This window comes from Seriola aureovittata, chromosome 9, assembly GCF_021018895.1.
Source record: "Seriola aureovittata isolate HTS-2021-v1 ecotype China chromosome 9, ASM2101889v1, whole genome shotgun sequence".
NCBI lineage: Eukaryota > Metazoa > Chordata > Actinopteri > Carangiformes > Carangidae > Seriola > Seriola aureovittata.
The window spans coordinates 28,491,851-28,500,954 of record NC_079372.1 but is presented as its reverse complement, the minus strand read 5'-3'; the positions used below and the strand labels follow the sequence as shown (position 1 = coordinate 28,500,954).

Below are 9,104 nucleotides of genomic sequence, written 5' to 3'. Positions count from 1 at the left end.
ACAAGCTCAAGACATTTTCACCTTTAATTCTCCAACATAAAATCAGTCAGTAAATACTCCAGTCCTGATTCCTGAAGCTTTCGCGTCTCTGTTGCTAACGAGTGTGTAAACGAGACACAGAGGTTGTCAGGGACGTTAAACGTCACGTTGAACATGAAAACTGATCTCCTCACCGGTCCACCTTTACAGCCTGGTTAACTCACCGGTCCACCTTTACAGCCTGGTTAACTCACCGGTCCACCTTTACAGCATGGTTAACTCACCGGTCCACCTTTACAGACTCGTTAACTCACTGGTCCACCTTTACAGCATGGTTAACTCACCGGTCCACCTTTACAGACTCGTTAACTCACCGGTCCACCTTTACAGCATGGTTAACTCACCGGTCCACCTTTACAGACTCGTTAACTCACTGGTCCACCTTTACAGCATGGTTAACTCACTGGTCCACCTTTACAACCTGGTTGTGTTTATACAACCTGTCACTAACTCGGTCGGAGGAAAAGCTTCAGCAGACGAGTTTAAGTTGAGGTTTAGTGGTGGAGACGTTAAGGTCATGTGACTGTGGTGGTGAGGTCATGTGGTGTTGAAGTCAAGTGACTGTGGTGTTGAGGTCATATGACTGGTGGTGAGGTCATGTGGTGTTGAAGTCATGTGACTGTGGTGGTGAGGTCATGTGGTGGTGAGGTCACGTGACCGTGGTGTTGAAGTCATGTGACTGTGGTGTTAAAGTCATGGGACTGTGGTGTTGAGGTCATGTGACTGTGGTGTTGAGGTCATGTGACCGTGGTGGTGAAGTCATGTGACTGTGGTGGTGAGGTCATGTGACCGTGGTGTTTAAGTCATGTGGTGGTGAGGTCATGTGGTGTTGAAGTCATGAGACTGGTGTTGAAATCATGTGACCGTGGTGTAGCTGGTTTATAGCCTAACATTAGCTTTTTACTTCTGAGCGTATTGAGGCTTCAAACATCAGAGATGTTCGTTACTGAAGATGATCCTGCTGAACTAAACCTTTCAGGATCAGAAACTGTTGTTTGTAAAAATCCCATTGGCTGTTTTTGGAGGGAAGCGGGGGGGTGATAACTTAGCACAATGACTGGAAACAGGGAAACAGCTAGCTTAGCTTTGTCCAAAGGTGGCAAATCTAACACAGAAAGCTCAAGTGTTGTACTTCAGGTGACCATGCTGTAAAACAGTTAGCAGAGGATGGTTTCGATCCATCGACCTCTGGGTTATGGGCCCAGCACGCTTCCGCTGCGCCACTCTGCTGTAAATCACCCCAGATGGGACTTGAACCCACAATCCCTGGCTTAGGAGGCCAGTGCCTTATCCATTAGGCCACTGGGGCTATGTGGTTGTCAGGACCACTTCTGTTGATATGTAATAAGTTCCTCTACAAGGCATCAGCATGAGAAGGACAATCAGCCGACCCTCGCCTACAGTCATGAGCTTTGTGTAGTGACTGAAAGATAAAGATCCTTTCTGTCAAAAGGACACCATTGAGGTTGTTGGGGCTCCTTCCATTGGAGGTCTTCCAGACGTCCAACTGGCAGGAGGCCTTGGGGTGGACCCAAAGTAGCTTTGAGTACAGTCTGAGATGGTTTGCACAAACCAGTTGTACTTCAGGTAACCATGCTGTAAAGCTGTTAGCAGAGGATGGTTTCGATCCATCGACCTCTGGGTTATGGGCCCAGCACGCTTCCGCTGCGCCACTCTGCTGCTTAGGAGGCCAGTGCCTTATCCATTAGGCGACTGGGGCTTCACATGCTGCTCCTGGCACGCCAAAGTCCTTGTGGCTATGGTGGTCATGGCTGTAAAACCCGGATGTAGGAGGAATTCAAGGAGGCCATGGAGAAGAGCTTCTGGCCTCACGGAGTCCCTGGTTTAACAGGCCAGTGCTTTATCCATTAGGCCACTGGGCTCTTGTGAGGACCACTTCTGTTGATGTGCAATAAGTTCCTCTAGAAAACAATTTTATTTTTGTCAAAAGAAGATCTTTGAGGTTGTTGGGGCTCCTTCCATTGGAGGTCTTCCAGACGTCCAACTGGCAGGAGGCCTTGGGGTGGACCCAAAGTAGCTTTGAGTACAGTCTGAGATGGTTTGCACAAACCAGTTGTACTTCAGGTAACCATGCTGTAAAGCTGTTAGCAGAGGATGGTTTCGATCCATCGACCTCTGGGTTATGGGCCCAGCACGCTTCCGCTGCGCCACTCTGCTGCTTAGGAGGCCAGTGCCTTATCCATTAGGCGACTGGGGCTTCACATGCTGCTCCTGGCACGCCAAAGTCCTTGTGGCTAGAGGACTCGAACCCACAATCCCTGGCTTAGGAGGCCAGTGCCTTATCCATTAGGCCACTGGGGCTTCATGTGCTCCAACTGGCAGGCCAAAAGACTGGTGGCCATGGACATTAAAACCCAGGTGTTGGAGGAATTCAGTGAAGCCACGGAGAAGAATTTTCAGCTGTCCTCACAGAGTCGCTGGTCAGGTCAATGCTTTATGCATTAGGCCACTGGGGCTCTGTGGTTTTAAGGACGACTTCTGTTGATGTGCAATAAGTCCATCTACAAAGCTATTTTATCATAAGCTACTTTATTTCTGTCAAAAGGAGACCATTGAGGTTGTTGGGGCTCCTTCCATTGGAGGTCTTCCAGACGTCCAACTGGTAGGAGGCCTTGGGGTGGACCCAAAGTAGCTTTGAGTACAGTCTGAGATGTATTACACGAACCAGTTTTAGTTCAGGTAACCATGCTGTAAAGCTGTTAGCAGAGGATGGTTTCGATCCATCGACCTCTGGGTTATGGGCCCAGCACGCTTCCGCTGCGCCACTCTGCTGCTTAGGAGGCCAGTGCCTTATCCATTAGGCCACTGGGGCTTCATGTGCTCCAACTGGCACGCCAAAGTACTTGTGGCTATGGTGGTCATGGCTGTAAAACCCGGATGTAGGAGGAATTCAAGGAGGCCATGGAGAAGAGCTTCTGGCCTCACGGAGTCCCTGGTTTAACAGGCCAGTGCTTTATCCATTAGGCCACTGGGCTCTTGTGAGGACCAGTTCTGTTGATGTGCAATAAGTTCCTCTAGAAAACAATTTTATTTTTGTCAAAAGAAGATCTTTGAGGTTGTTGGGGCTCCTTCCATTGGAGGTCTTCCAGACGTCCAACTGGTAGGAGGCCTTGGGGTGGACCCAAAGTAGCTTTGAGCACAGTCTGAGATGGTTTGCACAAACCAGTTGTACTTCAGGTAACCATACTGTAAAACTGTTAGCAGAGGATGGTTTCGATCCATCGACCTCTGGGTTATGGGCCCAGCACGCTTCCGCTGCGCCACTCTGCTGTAAATCACCCCAGATGGGACTTGAATCCACAATCCCTGGCTTAGGAGGCCAGTGCTTTATCCATTAGGCCACTGGGCTCTTGTGAGGACCACTTCTGTTGATGTGCAATAAGTTCCTCTAGAAAACAATTTTATTTTTGTCAAAAGAAGATCTTTGAGGTTGTTGGGGCTCCTTCCATTGGAGGTCTTCCAGACGTCCAACTGGCAGGAGGCCTTGGGGTGGACCCAAAGTAGCTTTGAGTACAGTCTGAGATGGTTTGCACAAACCAGTTGTACTTCAGGTAACCATGCTGTAAAGCTGTTAGCAGAGGATGGTTTCGATCCATCGACCTCTGGGTTATGGGCCCAGCACGCTTCCGCTGCGCCACTCTGCTGCTTAGGAGGCCAGTGCCTTATCCATTAGGCGACTGGGGCTTCACATGCTGCTCCTGGCACGCCAAAGTCCTTGTGGCTATGGTGGTCATGGCTGTAAAACCCGGATGTAGGAGGAATTCAAGGAGGCCATGGAGAAGAGCTTCTGGCCTCACGGAGTCCCTGGTTTAACAGGCCAGTGCTTTATCCATTAGGCCACTGGGCTCTTGTGAGGACCACTTCTGTTGATGTGCAATAAGTTCCTCTAGAAAACAATTTTATTTTTGTCAAAAGAAGATCTTTGAGGTTGTTGGGGCTCCTTCCATTGGAGGTCTTCCAGACGTCCAACTGGTAGGAGGCCTTGGGGTGGACCCAAAGTAGCTTTGAGTACAGTCTGAGATGGTTTGCACAAACCAGTTGTACTTCAGGTAACCATACTGTAAAACTGTTAGCAGAGGATGGTTTCGATCCATCGACCTCTGGGTTATGGGCCCAGCACGCTTCCGCTGCGCCACTCTGCTGTAAATCACCCCAGATGGGACTTGAATCCACAATCCCTGGCTTAGGAGGCCAGTGCCTTATCCATTAGGCCACTGGGGCTTCATGTGCTCCAACTGGCACGCCAAAGTACTTGTGGCTATGGTGGTCATGGCTGTAAAACCCGGATGTAGGAGAAATTCAAGGAGGCCATGGAGAAGAACTTCTGGCCTCACATAGTCCCTGGTTTAACAGGCCAGTGCTTTATCCATTAGGCCACTGGGGCTCTTGTAAGGACCAGTTCTGCTGATGTGCAATAAGTTCCTCTACAAAACAACAGCATGAGAAACACAATCAGTCGATTTTTGTTCCGACCCTCACCTACAGTCATGAGTTTTGGGTAGTGACTGAAAGATAAAGATCCTTTCTGTCAAAAGGAGACCATTGAGGTTGTTGGGGCTCCTTCCATTGGTGGTCTTCCAGACGTCCAACTGGCAGGAGGCCTTGGGGTGGACCCAAATTAGCTTTGAGTACAGTCTGCAATGGTTTGTTCAAACCACTTGTCATCGAGCATTTCAAAAGACTCTGTTGTAGTTCAGGTAACCATGCTGTAAAACAGTTAGCAGAGGATGGTTTCGATCCATCGACCTCTGGGTTATGGGCCCAGCACGCTTCCGCTGCGCCACTCTGCTGTAAATCACCCCAGATGGGACTCGAAACCACAATCCCTGGCTTAGGAGGCCAGTGCCTTATCCATTAGGCCACTGGGGCTTCATGTGCTCCAACTGGCAGGCCAAAAGACTGGTGGCCATGGACATTAAAACCCAGGTGTTGGAGGAATTCAGTGAAGCCACGGAGAAGAATTTTCAGCTGTCCTCACAGAGTCGCTGGTCAGGTCAATGCTTTATGCATTAGGCCACTGGGGCTCTGTGGTTTTAAGGACGACTTCTGTTGATGTGCAATAAGTCCATCTACAAAGCTATTTTATCATAAGCTACTTTATTTCTGTCAAAAGGAGACCATTGAGGTTGTTGGGGCTCCTTCCATTGGAGGTCTTCCAGACGTCCAACTGGTAGGAGGCCTTGGGGTGGACCCAAAGTAGCTTTGAGTACAGTCTGAGATGTATTACACGAACCAGTTTTAGTTCAGGTAACCATGCTGTAAAGCTGTTAGCAGAGGATGGTTTCGATCCATCGACCTCTGGGTTATGGGCCCAGCACGCTTCCGCTGCGCCACTCTGCTGCTTAGGAGGCCAGTGCCTTATCCATTAGGCCACTGGGGCTTCATGTGCTCCAACTGGCACGCCAAAGTACTTGTGGCTATGGTGGTCATGGCTGTAAAACCCGGATGTAGGAGGAATTCAAGGAGGCCATGGAGAAGAGCTTCTGGCCTCACGGAGTCCCTGGTTTAACAGGCCAGTGCTTTATCCATTAGGCCACTGGGCTCTTGTGAGGACCAGTTCTGTTGATGTGCAATAAGTTCCTCTAGAAAACAATTTTATTTTTGTCAAAAGAAGATCTTTGAGGTTGTTGGGGCTCCTTCCATTGGAGGTCTTCCAGACGTCCAACTGGTAGGAGGCCTTGGGGTGGACCCAAAGTAGCTTTGAGCACAGTCTGAGATGGTTTGCACAAACCAGTTGTACTTCAGGTAACCATACTGTAAAACTGTTAGCAGAGGATGGTTTCGATCCATCGACCTCTGGGTTATGGGCCCAGCACGCTTCCGCTGCGCCACTCTGCTGTAAATCACCCCAGATGGGACTTGAATCCACAATCCCTGGCTTAGGAGGCCAGTGCCTTATCCATTAGGCCACTGGGGCTTCATGTGCTCCAACTGGCACGCCAAAGTACTTGTGGCTATGGTGGTCATGGCTGTAAAACCCGGATGTAGGAGGAATTCAAGGAGGCCATGGAGAAGAGCTTCTGGCCTCACGGAGTCCCTGGTTTAACAGGCCAGTGCTTTATCCATTAGGCCACTGGGGCTCTTGTAAGGACCAGTACTGCTGATGTGCAATAAGTTCCTCTACAAAACAACAGCATGAGAAACACAATCAGTCGATTTTTGTTCCGACCCTCACCTACAGTCATGAGTTTTGGGTAGTGACTGAAAGATAAAGATCCTTTCTGTCAAAAGGAGACCATTGAGGTTGTTGGGGCTCCTTCCATTGGAGGTCTTCCAGACGTCCAACTGGCAGGAGGCCTTGGGGTGGACCCAAATTAGCTTTGAGTACAGTCTGCAATGGTTTGTGCAAACCACTTGTCATCGAGCATTTCAGAAGACTCTGTTGTAGTTCAGGTAACCATGCTGTAAAACAGTTAGCAGAGGATGGTTTCGATCCATCGACCTCTGGGTTATGGGCCCAGCACGCTTCCGCTGCGCCACTCTGCTGTAAATCACCCCAGATGGGACTCGAACCCACAATCCCTGGCTTAGGAGGCCAGTGCCTTATCCATTAGGCCACTGGGGCTTCATGTGCTCCAACTGGCAGGCCAAAGGACTGGTGGCCATGGACATTAAAACCCAGGTGTTGGAGGAATTCAGTGAAGCCACGGAGAAGAATTTTCAGCTGTCCTCACAGAGTCGCTGGTCAGGTCAATGCTTTATGCATTAGGCCACTGGGGCTCTGTGGTTTTAAGGACGACTTCTGTTGATGTGCAATAAGTCCATCTACAAAGCTATTTTATCATAAGCTATTTTATTTCAGTCAAAAGGAGACCATTGAGGTTGTTGGGGCTCCTTCCATTGGAGGTCTTCCAGACGTCCAACTGGTAGGAGGCCTTGGGGTGGACCCAAAGTAGCTTTGAGTACAGTCTGAGATGTTTTACACGAACCAGTTTTAGTTCAGGTAACCATGCTGTAAAACTGTTAGCAGAGGATGGTTTCGATCCATCGACCTCTGGGTTATGGGCCCAGCACGCTTCCGCTGCGCCACTCTGCTGTAAATCACCCCAGATGGGACTCGAACCCACAATCCCTGGCTTAGGAGGCCAGTGCCTTATCCATTAGGCCACTGGGGCTTCATGTGCAGCCTTTCGACCAGTTCTCTCAACATACAGTGAGTTCCGATACAAAGCTGAGGCACTGACAAAAGCTTTCAAGAACACGACAAATGAGAGTCAGTTCTGTTTGAACTGAATTTACAAAAGCAGGATCAGTGACTGTGGCTGGATAAAGCTGCTGATCTATAGATATGAGTTTAATCCTTGTCACAGAAACAATAGAATAAATCAAACATCTTCCTTCACGCTTTGTTGTAGAAACTTCTCATCCTGTGACCCTTGACCTTCACCTGCGGACACTTCACCTGATTCAGTAAACTGTCCCTCAACTTCTCCTTCCTCCATCACTGTGTGTGTGTGTGTGTGTGTGTGTGTGTGTGTGTGTGTGTGTGTGTGTGTGTGTGTGTACAAAGACTTTAACTGCGGGTCTGCTAGGTCTGTTGTGACCTTTCACTTTCTCTCTCTCTCTCTCTCTCTCTCTCTCTCTCTCTCTCTCTCTCACCACAGACCTGGTTCACATGGTTTTCCTCTCAGCTGACGGAGACTGACTTCTGACAGGTGGAGCCGTGCTGTGTGGAGAGGAGGGTGGGTGTAGGTGGTTATGAGGATGTTACAAAGGTCTGCTCTGTGTTTCTGTAGGTGACTGTTGATCTGATCATGTTGAGCTCTTTGTTGTTAAAGTAGTTCAATCATTTCTACCATTTCTCCCAATAGAAATCAACTTGTTTCGTTTTCTGGCAGTGGGACCAAACAAGCTGATTTCTGTTGGAAACAGGATTCAGAGACAGAATTATTCATTGTTTTAAGAAAATAAGGTTTTTAAGACTCAGTAGATTCATTTTTAAAAAACGAGTGGAAACATCAAAAGGTTGAAGAAAAACCCTTAAAAAAATCACAAAACAACTCACAAGGAGGAAACTAATGTTGTAATACATAAAACCATATTTCATTGTATTCTTCAATGACATCATCTCAGTGTGTTTTCTTCATCTGCAGCTGTTTAACGGCACCTCACGGGTGCATCATGTCAGTGGGTGGAGAAACCACTGACTGTGGACTGAATCTGATGATGGAGAGTTTCTGCAGCAGTGAGTCCTGAAACATTCTGACTATGTTGAGCAGCTAATAGATGAATCGTTATAGTTTTCCATTGTGTGTGCAGTGAAGACACCATTATAATTATATATATTACTGTCTGTACTGTACTACACCTACTGTACCTACTGTACCTACTGTACCGGTCCACAGTGACACAGATGATGGGAATATTCCCTCACACACAAACCTCTTTCATCCTCTCCCTCCTCCGTCACTTGGCTCGTCTCCATCTTTGTTTTGTCACATTTATCTGTCTCCCTCTCCCCATGCTGCTTCTAAGCTACTGTTGAATCAGGGCCATGCAGGATTTTCGGGGGGGGGGGGGGGTTGGTGTGGGGGGTTCTTGGCTGCCGTTTCCAGTTGAGGCTTTTAGCTCTTCCCTGGAGAGAAACTGACACCACAGAAGAAGAAGTGAAGCAGCAGTGAACCTCTGCTGCTGGTGATACACTGACATCTCCTGACCTCATGTTTGTTGTTGTTGTTTGTTCTTGTGGTTACTATGGCGATGAGGTGTAAATGACCTGCAGGTTATGGTGATACGATGGAGGTGTTTTTGTTTATGTGCAGCATTCCTTCACCTGGCTGTGATGATATGGGCCAGGAGAGTGGATGAGGGCTTTTATCTGGAGTAAATGGAGAGCTGAGGCGGACGATGGAGGAGATGAACAACAGTTCAGTTAGTTACTGATGCTGGAATTAAAGGAGCAGTCCACTGAGTTCAGTTGTTTGTGGCCGTGGAAGGAACCGTCTAAAATCTGAGAACATCATTGTCACGTTGAGTTGGAAACACTGAAACCAGGTGGAAAAATTGTCTTTAATAACAAAAAGAAACACAAAAATCAGAAAATC

The 9,104-nt window shown here is 48.3% G+C and overlaps 6 non-coding genes across 6 annotated transcripts; all 6 read right to left on the bottom strand.

The window, feature by feature from the left end:
- Positions 1 to 1,275: 1,275 nt before the first annotated feature.
- Positions 1,276 to 1,348, bottom strand: trnar-ccu (transfer RNA arginine (anticodon CCU)). The gene has a single exon. It is a non-coding gene; the product is annotated as a tRNA-Arg (tRNA).
- A 2,860-nt stretch (positions 1,349 to 4,208) lies between these two features.
- On the bottom strand, positions 4,209 to 4,281 carry trnar-ccu (transfer RNA arginine (anticodon CCU)). The gene has a single exon. It is a non-coding gene; the product is annotated as a tRNA-Arg (tRNA).
- A 575-nt stretch (positions 4,282 to 4,856) lies between these two features.
- Positions 4,857 to 4,929, bottom strand: trnar-ccu (transfer RNA arginine (anticodon CCU)). The gene has a single exon. It is a non-coding gene; the product is annotated as a tRNA-Arg (tRNA).
- Positions 4,930 to 5,904: 975 nt separating this feature from the next.
- Positions 5,905 to 5,977, bottom strand: trnar-ccu (transfer RNA arginine (anticodon CCU)). Its single transcript has one exon. It is a non-coding gene; the product is annotated as a tRNA-Arg (tRNA).
- Positions 5,978 to 6,552: 575 nt separating this feature from the next.
- Positions 6,553 to 6,625, bottom strand: trnar-ccu (transfer RNA arginine (anticodon CCU)). The gene has a single exon. It is a non-coding gene; the product is annotated as a tRNA-Arg (tRNA).
- A 477-nt stretch (positions 6,626 to 7,102) lies between these two features.
- trnar-ccu (transfer RNA arginine (anticodon CCU)) lies at positions 7,103 to 7,175 on the bottom strand. The gene has a single exon. It is a non-coding gene; the product is annotated as a tRNA-Arg (tRNA).
- Between the last annotated feature and the right edge of the window lie 1,929 nt (positions 7,176 to 9,104).